We start from the raw sequence: 13,321 nt of genomic DNA, 5'->3' as shown, positions 1-13,321 counted from the left end.
GGGAAAAATGGTGGCTACCTGGTAGCTGCTGGGCAGGAGCTGGCTATGAAGTGGATCGCGAGCAGATGTGCTGACTGCAAGCACGGCTGCCAGAGAAAGGACAGCTCCCTGCACTGCACTTCAGGTGCTCCATAGCTGTTCACGCAAGAGACAAAAATGCTTGCCAGGAAGAACTGGCTAGAGTATTTGAAAGAGTGAAAGATTTGGACTTAAATTTTGTGACTAAATTGGTTTTGGGAACCTTTCTAGAGGATAAAAAAAGAAAAATGATTCTTTGGATTTTTCATTAAAATAACTGGAGGTGAATGTCTTCTACAAGAAATAGCACTTGTAAGAACTTAGAACATCTTTATTTAAAAAACAAACAAACAACAAACAAACAAACAAAAAACAACACTTCAAGAGAAAAAAATTGACCATCTCTAATTCTGAACATTATTTACACACCTTGTTTCTCCCTGCTGTAGAACATGGAGCTACCAGCAGCAGCTGTGTGGAGGATGTGAGTAACTCTTCTTGAGAACCACTGTGCTAACATGATGGGGAGTGGCTGCACGATGCAGGAATCATTTCATTTATTAAGAACCATCATTCACTCACTGACAGGAAGGGCAAACAAGTTATTTGGGCACTGGTCCAAGATGTGAAAAGCCTGGCATTCATTCTTTATTCTACCTCTAATATCTGGGCTTTAGACTGGAAAAAATTCTCGGAAGTATTAAATGCTGAGCTGTTTTTATTTTAATTTACCATCTATAAACTTGGAGTTGCAACACTTCCCTGATTCACATAGGGTTTTGGGTGGAAAAGAACAGGCTGTGAAAAGAACATGTGAACAGGTGGAAAAGAACATGACTGTGGAGTTGTGTGGCCACCAAAGCTGGAAAAACATCCAGGATTCTGTTGCTAAGGAATATTAAACAGGAATTCTGGGGGCAGAGAAGACACTATAGCCCACAGTATTCCAAGTTCTGGTGGACACAAAGGAAGTGAATAAACTGGCACTTAGTCATCTCAGCACCATTTAAAAGATTTGGACAATGGGTTCTTGCTGGGAAAGAACAAAAATCAGTAATGGAAGTTTTATTTTCAAGATCTGAAACAGGAAATTCCAAACAATGGAAAGTTTAAATCGTTAAATCTAGCACCAAGACCATGAGTGTATTTCCTTTTGTACATATTTCTTTAGATATAAAAAGAGTGAAAAATATTTATTGACTTTTCTTCAGTGTCAAAGGCAGCCTTTTTTTTTTTAAAGTTGTAGTCATCTGGTCACAGGATATGTTTATATGCAGCTGAGGCCAGATAGGCTGCAGATATTATAGTTTTGTATATGAAAATACAGGAATCACACAGTTATGCATGCTTACCTCCCCTGCATTCTTAGGAAGAGGGAACTGCAGAACTAAGCACTTCTGACACTTGAGGAATTCACCAAGAGATGTTCGCCTAACCCTGTCATTACTTCTATCTGTTCCTATAAACATACTGTAAATCATTATGGTATAGGATGTTGTCTCCTTGCATTGATTGCACATAACAGATGACATTTTAAACAAGAGAAAAATGAAGTCCTCCTGCTCCTGACATTTTTACCACTTCTTTTCTTTACTAATTTTCAATGTCAGAGACAGTTTGTGCCAAAGTGCTAAAGTGTTGCTTCCATAGATCTGCAAAGTGAATTAAGCTCTCCATCCATCTCCTCTGAAGAACGTATTGATATGTTCCTTGCAGTGTGTGAGGGATAAAAGAAACAGCTTTTCAGAGACATGGCACATATTTAAGAATTAAGTCACTGGTTTCCAAATAATTGTGTTGTCACCTAGATTTTAGCCTTCTGACTCTGACAAAGCTGTGAATAACCACTCAAAATTAAGTTGTGCACAAATTAGTGCATTGCCTTGTACCCATGCTTCCTCCCTGTCCCCTGGTTTTATCTCAGAGCTGTTGGTAGGTTTATTACCTGAATTAGGTACAGAAATCTAGAAATATGCTAATAAAAGACCTGTGGAGAACCAAACCCCTCTCACCATAAGTACGTTGTCCCCAGGAAATCTGTCCCCAGTATATTTTTACCTACCAGATCTATGGTCCTCCATGATCATCCATGAGTAACCCATGAGAAGAATGAAAGAAAAACAAAACAAACAGCAACAACAACAGCAACAAAAACAAAACTAAACAAACAAAGAACCTATGCTCTGGAGCTACACTATTACTAGTCTTGAATCATCAAAAAATGACAAGCAAGGTTTGCTGACACAGGAAGTCCCATAAAAAAGTAAGTAAATAGGTAAAAGTGCATATGTATTTCATTACTTTAATTCTTTTCAATGTTCAGGTCTCCCAAGTTCACATTTTCCTGTTTTATTTCCAGTATTAGGGCTGAATTATTTATTATTATTATTGTTTATTATTATTGTTTTTTTTTAATTATTATTAATTAAATGGAGATCCTCTTATTTTCCTGTGGCTTCATCAACTACAGCCTTAAAAAGGCCTTCCCCAACACCTCCAGGTATTGCAGTATCTTTAGAGATAAACTGCAGCCATGACCAATGAGTTAAATGCTTTGTTTTAAAAATGAAAATTATGCCATTGTGCTTGGGAGTGGCTTTGCAAAAAGAAATGCTATTAAATAGACATAGGTTCTTCTAGCATTATTAAAAATTCTTTGTCTAGTAAGCAGTGTTCCTTTTTTTTGTGGGAAAAATAAAAAGAGTAGCATGTGACAACCGTGAGAATTTGTAGACAATCCATCATCAATTCTACCAGCTAGTGAGCAGTTCTCTGTTAGTCTTACATTTGTGTGCAGGAGTTTCCTTTAAAAATAAAAACCAGAGGCCCAAAGCAGACAAGTAGATGCGTTAGCTTAGGATCTTCCACAGCTGATCACTGGTCTGGCACTGTGCATGTTTGTGTCTGAGTCCTTATTTGACCTCAGGAGAGATCTTGCCCCCTCCCTCCCTGCTTGTTCCTTATTCATCCTATTTGTAAGAGGGAGTTAACGATCATGACGCCTTTTGTAAAGCACACTGAGATCTGCCAATAAAAACTGTCACAGGAAGAAGGCAGGGACTGTTGCAATGGCTATAATAGTCATTCCCAGGGCTTTAGAAATACGAAAGATGGTACCAAGCCAGCAATCAATCCTTTCACTAGATGGGCCCCAATTGGATGCAAAAGTATTGGTTGCATCTCTTGGGTGGCAAATCTGTTTCTCCTTTTATTTGGAGGTTAGCAGCATTTTCTGTGATTCCTAGAGGATCCCTCTTTGCAGCCTGTTCTTGGCCAAGAAAAGTACTTAAATGGTGTAGAAACTCTTTGCTGAATCACATCTTTCAGAGTTATTTGCTGGGAACTAACATTTTGTTTAATTCATTGATGGAGCTACTGGAGCCCACTGCTGGGTTTGCACTTCACTGCTGAGCCCCATTTGTAGACCCAACTAAATCATACGCCTAATTCTTCTGGGGTGGTCTAGGCCTTCAGGTCTGAATCTTATTCATTGTCTTCGTCTCTAATAACCACAGCAATAGCATTTTGGTTTAGCACTTGGTTTCTTCTTTTGAGTGAAATTCACCCCTGGGAGCTTTGTGTGGTAGGGCCACACTGCAAAACACTGATGAAGTCCACGTGGCTGTGTTGCTGCTACAGATGGCTTGAACACATGCAGCCCATTCACTTTGTTTCCAGGTCTGGTGACAGCCCCCAGCACAGATATTAATGTATCTTCCTGGACAAGTGTCCAGGTTGTGTCCCCACCATTATATTAGTAATGATTTGCCAGGGATTTTAAAAGAAAAGTAAGGCAAATTTTATTACAGTGCAAATATGAATCAAGTAGAAAAAAAAAAAAAGGATCAATAAATATTTTCTGACAAAAAAGTGTTAGAAAAAAAAAAGGAAAAAAAAAAAAGCTCTTAGAGGCAATTACATTGGTTAAATTAAAACCCTGTTAAATAACAGCACCCCTGACAATGAATCAGAGCCCAAGTTTTTTGTTAGCAGGCTGTAGCCCATAGCGACGACAGGCTGATAAATACTGAAACTGCCTCCAGCAAAGGTATCCTGTGTCAAGAGATGAGACTTTGCATTACTCACAGAAGCTCCCGGAAAGGCCAAGTGTACTTTCAGCCACGCAGTTTCAGTCTGACGCTGGGTCAAAACGTACAGGCTTGGAAATGAAAAGGGGAGAATCTCACCGGGCTTGGGATGTCTAAGAGACTAACATACATTACAATATTTGAATCCCTTCTGTAGTTTCTATCCTGTTAGGTGTACAACTGGATTGAAACACTAAACCTTGAGAAAAAGATTTTATTTATTTTTTTAAACAATTCCCTCTACTCTCCTTTCCCTCTCCCCTCTTCTCCTCTTTCGTAAATCTTTCATAATCGAGATACTTTTCTCATTAAAACTTCAGTCTGACATTAAAAAAAAGCTTTGAAATTCATAGCACATTGCTTGATGTTAAACTTTGCTCAGTAATAGACCATTAGTTTACTTGATGCATGACTCTCTGAATACTTTGTACCAGTAAATATAACAAACACATGATAATTGCTATGTGTAACATGTTTGCATTTAAACATGACCTTGAACTTACTTCTCAAACATTTCAGAAATGTCAGCTATTACGGTGATCTTTGTTCATTACTGAAAGGAGTTTCTGGGTCTGAATTGTGTAAGACATTTATATCTATTAAAAATGACACAGTAGAGCTATTTTTTATTGTTTTAAACTTTTAAAACACTTTTAAATCTCAGTAGCCCTCTGAGTCATGCGATCCTGTGACTATCTCGGCACTGTTCCAATCCAAAAGTCTAATAAAAGCTTCAACAAAGGAAACCCTAGTTTATTTCAGAAGTAGTGACAAGGCCAACCTGTACACTTATTAACACCTTGTTAAAAACGACATAGTCATATAGCAGCACATTTTTCTAAGATGTATATAGTCCTATTTAAATTAAAAAAAAAAAAAAGCATTGTTATGTGTAGAAATAAATGTGATCAGGTCTTTATCTGCACTAGAAAACATCCAAGGCAAGTGAAGGTGAATAAAAGTGATATAAAACCTGCCTTTTTCATTGCCTGACCTGACATTGACCCTTCAGTTCCAGCTGGATCATCTCTCTGTGGTGAATGTGAATTGCTCAGTCCTGTGTCCCCCCTGCCCTGGTCTTGTCTCCCTCTGGGACATGAAGGTGTATGGGGTGCAGGTGGGACCATCCACCTCCATTCTGCAGAGCCCCAGGAGCTTGGTTCCCCCATCCTTGGTTTAGGCAGCAAGCTAGGGAGGGCACATCTGACCAAATATTCAGGCAATTTTCCATGGGACAAAAAAGTTCTCACTGTGAAATATTGGTGAAAACGCAGCTGCCAAAGTGTCTTGCCCTCTTGTAGAGGGCAGTGACCTCTAACAGCTGAGAAGTGACCCTCACCTGAAACCTGTTCTGTAATCACTTCATAGCTTTGCTGCCAGTGGTGAAAACAAAACAAAACAAAACAAAACAAAACAACAACAAAAAAAAAAAAAAAAAAACAAAGAAAAAAAACAAACACTGGTTTGACGTAAAACCTAAGTGACTGCCTCCAAACCAGAACACGATACTACCTCAGGTCGGAACTGCCTTTATTCAGAGAATGGTGAGCTAATGGTGAGATTCCTTCCCTGTTTCGTAGGGGTGTCTTGCTCAAATGGTACATTCACAAAGAGCTAAAATTAGAGGTTTTTTCTGGCCTTGTGTTAAAAGCAACAGCCAGTCCACTGTGCTGATGCTTCCAAAAGCACTGAGACTGCTTTTAATAACAAAGTGAAAGTGACACTGGTGCCAGTCATTTACATTCCCCTATGCACATTTACATTCAGCTTCTCCTGTGTCTTTCCTAAATTAGGCACTGTCCACATTAGAATTCAAGCCATGCTGGCCACAGCTATGTTTAAATGTGGCTGCATACTAGTACGATTCCAGCATACCGTTTCTGACCATGGGGGAACAAGGATTTTTTAAATTGTTGCTGTTTCCCTTCCACAGCAGTGTAAGCTGCACTGCTCTGTTGATGGCAGGTCAAGCCTTCAGTCGGTGTAAATTGTGTGATTTTGGTAAAGCCATGTCTATTTTGACCTGCTCAGTCTCTGCTACTGTTTTTCCATATAGACTATACCGACTGTGACTTGCTACCATTGTCATTGTAGCAGATGGAGAAGACAAACATTGTGTTCTTTACGGGAAGATGCTCAGACCTTTTGGGGAGAGACACAGAACTGCATAGGAATAAAATCCTCTGGGAACAAAAGCATTGCATAAGCTCTGTTATACAGGAATACTAGCAAAAACACCTCTCATAGCATCTAAACACCAAGACTATTCTTTCCTCCTCAGAGGTTAAATGTTGCAAGTTTGGATAAAAAAAAAAAAAAAAAAAGTATTAAAACAACCTTTTGAGCAACAATGCTTTACTCAGAAACATGCTGCAGATTCTGCTCTCTTTACACGACAGACAGAAAATGGAGATTTTAGATAACACTGTGATTTGACTTGTACCAGTCAGTCAGTGGAATAATGCTCTAGTGTAAAATTGACCTATGTAGCAATGATTCAGGGCTGTGGGGAATTCAGCACTGTGGACTTTTATCTGAAGACCATTCAACACCAGCTTTTCATTGCAGTGGGCAAGTAACTGCCCTGCAGTTCTAAAAGGAGCAATGCAACTGCATTTTCCACCCCTCTGATATAAAATGGCCCCAAACCTCAGGTCTCTGAATTGGGTTTGAGGCTAAAGTTTGTTAATCAAACTGGAGGTAGCCCAGTAGTTTGCCTGTTGCTATTCACTAATTGATGGCATCACCTTCCCATGCAGAAGTCAGGTGTAAATCCATATATCCTGGCCTGCACCTTAGGTCTTATGGCTGAAAACTAGGGTGCAGTTCACATTCAAACTCTGCTGCAGACCTGTGTAGGGTGCAGAAAACATTTTTGACTACTTGAGGTGAGAGACAGATTGCAATTTAAACCAGATAGTTGCATTTTTTATTTTTAATTTTATTTTTATTTTTCTAGATCATTAGGAAAGTCAGTCCAGGAGTTGCCACAAAAACATTTCTGACAGGGCAAACAATGCATGGAGTTTTTCATATAGGAAAATAAGTATTTATATCCTAAAGAATACTGTTTATCCCAAAGATCTTGAAGTTTTTCATGGAATGGTATCTCAAGTTTCATTTAGAATACTATCTTGAAAGACCTGGTGCTTGGCTCCTCTACTTAGGCCCGCTGTTGAATACGATTGCATTTCTGTGAAGAGACTGAGAAAAGGAAATATTTGTGAGGGAAAGAATCGTGGTTGTTCCTTGATTAAGAAGGTGGGTTTGTACACAGGAGATTTGCCTGTGCAACAGAATTATTAACTGGCACTGGTTAAACTACCTTAACCAGGACTTTGGGAAGTCACTAATATCTTACTAGATATCTCACTGTTGCCTAGAAACTGAGGCAACAAAATCTAGGAACATAATAGCATTTTGTGCCTGATACGTCATCAACTTCCCCTCTGCTTTCAGTCTAGCACTGTCCCAACAGAGAATTCATCATCACGAGTCTTACCACCTTTCTGCTTGGCATTGCTGGGTTGAAGATTGCTTGCTGGTGGCTGGCAGAGATTACAACAGCCAGATAAGCTGCACAAGGTCTTAAGGGCTGCCCATTTCTTTTGTAGAGAAAAAAAAGGAAGTCTGATTTAAGGCTGTAAATTGTGTTAGGTTGAGAAATACTACTTTTTATTCTCTTATTAAGAACCTATTACTTTTACTTTTTAAGTTAAAAAAAATAAAAAATTAAAAATTAAAAATTATTAAAAGTATACTACTTTTTAAGTCTCCAGGGAGGGAAGCCTCTAATAGAAAAGTACCTCAAGCTTCAGTTAGGATACTGTCACAAAAAAAGTCTCAAGATCATAAATGAGAATAATATAGTTGGACCTACCTCCTTTTTATGCCATCTAGGAATATGACCCTCTACCTTTAACTGAAGAACTCTTCAGTCAGAAATTATGTTTCTATATAAAGTGTTTCAAAGCTTTTGATGGTCTGTTGAATGGCAAATTTCAGTTCTTTAGGTGACCTTGTTTAACTTAATGAAATTGGTGTGTAATTAAAGAGATAACATTATATTTTTAGTGTTGAGTACACTTCAGAACTGCAAGTTCTATCTCCCTCTGGAAGAAAAACAGAAAAACAAAACCCAACTTTGTTTAATAGGAATGGCCAACACGGTGGGTGGAGTAATTTGTGTTTGGGGTATGTGAATGGTTTTTATGTTTCCAACAGAAACATATTCTTTTGATTAACGGACTTTCAGTCTTCAAAATATCTTTGCTATATCCATGTTTGGATGAAAAGTGTATATTCGCCTTCTAATAAGCTGTTATACTACTTCTGCCACAACTTTTTACCACAGGCTTACCACAGGAACCATGATTCATGCTATCATGTGTTTTGGACTACTTAAATTTGCAGTTATTAAGCAGTTCTGAGAACGGCAAAGCCCTGAAAAAATCAGCACATCTTAAAGGGCCTCAACAGTTCTACAAACGTGCCAGCTATCAGCGCTCAGCCCTGCCACCCTGAATACAGACAGGCATTTTTTATAGGGTTAGGTCCAGAACTCTGCCTTGTGCCACTCTCTTTTGACTTGTTCTTCAAAATTGTGTTTATTTTTTCTTCCTTTTGTTTTCTATTTTTCTCTCTCAGCTTCCAAATTTTTTGTTACTACTTACCACTTCGTTTTTTCACTTCCCTGATCTTATCTCAGGGTGTTCCTAGCTCTCGTTTGTCTTTAGCTTCTCTCCAACCCTTCTTTCACTTCATACTTCCCCCTACATATAACCACTGCATATCCAAATATCAGACCTGGGTCCTGCTTGGACATTACACGATATCCAACAGAGCCAGATTTGGGCTTCCCGTATTGTCAGTCTTGTCAATATATTGAATCCATTAACTTGTTTGCCAGTTTTAGAAAGAAAAAAAAAAAAAAAAGATTCAGAGCAAGTTAGGAAATACTACTGCAAAAGGCAGTAGTTTTGGAAATGGGTGTGTCTGTCACACTGGGGCCCACAGCTTAAAATAAATAAAATCCTGGGATGACTGTGCTGGCTAATTTGTGAGATAAGCCTTTTATGCTGGGGATTTTGTCTGGACAAAGTGAGCAGGCTGGAGAGCTGAATATGCAAGCAAACCACTTACCATGCCTCTTGCATCACACACACATAACTAATACGTTAATCATCAACGTTCAAACACAGTTACCAGATATGATGCCAGAAATAACTTCTGTCTCTGTTATTTTTGTTGACCTAACATATTTCTTCACTTTGGTCTCTTGTTTCTAACCCTCATTCACTTTTGGTTTTGAAATCAGTTGACAGATCAAGAGTTTCATAAAACCCTTCCTTCTCTAAACTTTGCCTTTGTATGAAATATCCTTCTGATATGCCAAGAACTGCCGTTGGCTATTAACTTTCACTTAGCAGACTATGAATTAATTTACCACGCTGACATGGGCAGTTTGAGGCGCAGCGTGAGTCACAACTCATGTTATAGTTTGTTCAATTATACCCCAGTCATTTGAGCTAATTGAGTCAAATGATACAGTGTCACAGGACTTACTGTAAGTCCAGAGGATTTCTCCTTCTGCCTAAGCTGCTCATCTTCAGCTGTCAACAGCTCACAACATTTAGTGTGATTGCTGCCAGATCCCTGGCAGTGAAAATCTCCAGCAGCCTGTGCTCCTGTGCGTGTCAGCAGCTGCCTGGGACCCGGTTACTTCTTCATTCGTTGCTGCTGCTTGCATTTATTTTATGTGCTTTAACGCTGCTCCCTCTCCTCTGTCACTAACCAGTTGTTGGACCAACACTGTCTTCCAACACGCGTGCCGGGCCTCTCTGTGCCTGATTTCCCATCAGGGAACAAGTGATGAGTCAGCACCGCCGCTGCTGTCATCGGGGCTCTGCACACTCAGCCCGAGCCCTGGAGCTGCCTTTTGCAGCCTCTTGTGGCTTTGCTCAGAAAAGGAATGGAAAGTCTCGGAATCAAACTGAGTTCAAAATGTTTTTGCTGAGCTTTGCTTTGGTGATGAAGGCGGTTGGCATTTTTCTGATTCCTGCAATGCCTTTTCCCATGTGCAATTCCTTCATTTGTAATGGGATTAGTCCCATTTGACACCAGCATAAATGACAGTAACATTTACTCCCGTGTTTGTAATAAAACATTGCATTTTAATGGGGCTGTTTTACGTGCATTGTAAAGTACTTTGCTGATGTAAATTAAGTAAGCCTTGTGTCAGCCCTTGGAGATAAAAAAAGGACATTATATCCATTTTCAAGGTAGGTAATCTGAGGCAGAAAGAGATTGAGACAACAAGTTTGGCTACCTAAAATTAAACACCTCAGCCCAAACAAATAGATTGTGAATCCGTTACTCATATTAAAAAGGAGGATTGCAGTCTTTCAACTATGCATCACAGCCATGCATGATAAAAGCTTCGGGGGATATTTAGACACTGAGTTCCAAAAATTAAGCCTGATGGAAAAAAACAAACAAACAAACAAACAAACAAAAAAAAAAACAAAAGAAAACAACCACTGAGATTGTTTTCAGGGGGAATAAAATCTGACTGTTAATAAATATAGTTGTCTTGGCTTGCAATAAATAAATAAATAAATAAATAAAATTACATTCCCTAGAAAATCTTTTAGTTTTCTTCGGAAGAGTGATTCATTTATGCATCCATTCAAATGCTACAACAAAACCTCATATGAAATGATGAGAGAAGAATGACCATACGGGTGCACTTCAGAGACATCTTTTTGGCACCTCTGTTTTCGACAAGGATAAACCCTAGGAAGACCTCTTGTGCAGGTTACAGAAACGGGGTCTGGAACTCTGCTGGGAATTTTAAGTCAAAATTCATTAAATCCTTACCTTGTTTGCCTACATCTGAGCTGTGAGATGTGAGAGCTGCTCACTAGTGGAGAGCTACTGGGGTGTGGGCTGTTCATGCCCGGGGTCAAGTCTTAGAAGTCCTCTCCAAGTCTAAGAAGAAGGGATTTCCCAAAGAAGGCCAGGAGGCAAAAGTGCCAGTGGTGGTTTTGGCTGGAGGAATAACAGGCTGTTTTGGAATAACCTTTCTCTTAATAAATCAGATCCCAGAGGGAATGACTTTTCACCCTTACAGATGCTGTTCTTTCTTTCTTTGGAAGTCAAGTAGTGAATCCTAAAAGCTCTCCAAACCACTGATTTGTAAAGGATTTTTAATTTACTGAAACAAGCTTAATTCAGTCTGTTTTTTTTTTTTCTTCTGGATACCTGGAACTGATATATTCCCTTTAAAGTAGAACTGAAGATGCATCACAGGAAAAAAAGTATCACTTCCTCCTCTTTTATTTCTGTTTTTAATCCCTGCTACAAAAGAACCTTTTTTTTTTCTATGCTTTGCTCAAATAACATATATGATCCATATTTTGTGACTCGGCATATGAAAAGTGAAACTTTTACAAGGCAAGATTTTCTCATTTATTTCATTTAACTGACATCCTATTGAACACATGAACCAACTTTCTTATGATTCAAAGTCTGTTTTTCCAATGTAAAACACTTGAGCAAAAGGTCAAAACAGTGTAATGTTGATTTAGATGCTACACAGGGACCATTTGCACATAACTAGTTGCAGGAGTACATATTAGATCTTCTCTTCAGATTGAAGTTTAAGTGTTGAATGCAGATTATAAAGTGCTGGCTGATATATTACCTTGCCCTCTTGGCTGTAAATTGCATTTGTGCCATAAGGCATAAGGGCACAGACGTAGTGCTGTAGCATCACTCTGAATTGATGGGTCAAAGGAGCAAAGAGCTATACTCTTACACTAACAAAATTTGTACTTGTTGGAGATCTATTTATACATTTATACTACAATGCAGAACCACACATCGTTGAAGCATTTCTCTAAGAGTTGGAATATTTATTGCCCTTTTCTGATGTGATGATCCAATTTACCTGTTGATTTGTGTAACATCTACTGTGATACTGGAGGAAGAAACATCCATAGAACCATATAAATCACAGACTAGAAACATGGGCAGGAGTACCTCTGAAGGACATTTAACTCTAATCTCCTGCTTGAGGCAGGCCTGCCACCAACACTAGATCGAGTCAGCCATGGCTTTGTCTACCTCAAATTTTTAAAACCTTCCAGGGTAGAGATTCCACAGTCTCTCAGGTCCACCTTTTTTCTATCCTTCCAAAGAAGAAACTCGTAAAAGTTGCAGAAAATCTTTCTGGCCAGCCTAAACCTTCCAAACTGCTGTTTGTGGCTGTTTACCCCTGCTATATTGTCTGTTTCTGTTGAGAAGAGAGAGAAGATGGCCCTTTCATCTTTGTAACTATGGTTCAAGAAATAGTGGGAAATCCTGGAGTAAATAAGGAAAATCTATCTGTGTTACCACATTCTTTCATAAAAACTCATATATTGAAATGCAACAGACCACAGCTATTGGGATGCAAGCCTCATTTGTATGAACCTGTCTGAATCTCCCAGCTGAGATTCATCCTACCGAACAAAAAGTAGAAAGGAAACTTCAGGTTGCCAGTACCAGGTTCTTGAGGTGCCTGGGTTTCACATGTTGTTATAATTCTTACCACATTAAGTAAAATCCACAATTTTCTCTTCTTATTTTCTAGGTATTTTAAACGCTCTTTAAAACTGACATCAGATTTCTTTCCTTCAAAAATGAGAACAAGATCATCAGAAACTAATTAGATCTTCTAGTGTAAAACCACACTGGAAACTTTTTCTAAAATGTCAAGGCTGCCATAGTTATTACTTGTCCTGGGCTCTAAGGGAGACAGAGTAATTTCCAGGCTTTTTTTTTTTTTAATTCTTTTCTTACCTTTTTTTTTTTTTCATTTTTTTTTCCTGTTACCTAGTATATACAACAATGGTCAAATATACAGAAAAAGTAGATGGTATACCCCAAATCATGCCATGTATAGCACTCTCACTTTATTTTTTTATTCCCAAAACAGCAACAGTAAAAATCATATTTTCTGTAAAAAGAAATGAGCACATCTTTCTTTTCCTTTCACTACAAGATATCAGAATAAATAAGTATGTATCCAGACTATCACAAATAGCAGTATTACTAGACTAATATTTCCATGGTCTCTTCAGTTGGTTGACATTATTTGGTTAAGGGTTTTTTTTTTCTTTGGTTGTGAAATATTTACTTAGAACAAATGAAACTTGTGAGAATGTGTTATT

General features: G+C 38.5%; 1 long non-coding RNA gene across 2 annotated transcripts in view; it reads left to right on the top strand.

Moving 5' to 3' along the window:
- LOC310895238 overlaps positions 1–13,321 on the top strand; it is a 106,091-nt gene that overhangs the window by 31,496 nt on the left and 61,274 nt on the right. The window lies entirely within an intron of this gene.

The sequence above is a fragment of the Anser anser genome, assembly GCF_964211835.1.
Source record: "Anser anser genome assembly, chromosome: 2".
In the NCBI taxonomy this organism is placed as follows: Eukaryota; Metazoa; Chordata; class Aves; order Anseriformes; family Anatidae; genus Anser; species Anser anser.
Note: the sequence above shows the minus strand (reverse complement) of the source record. Positions and strands in the feature narration are given on the sequence as shown.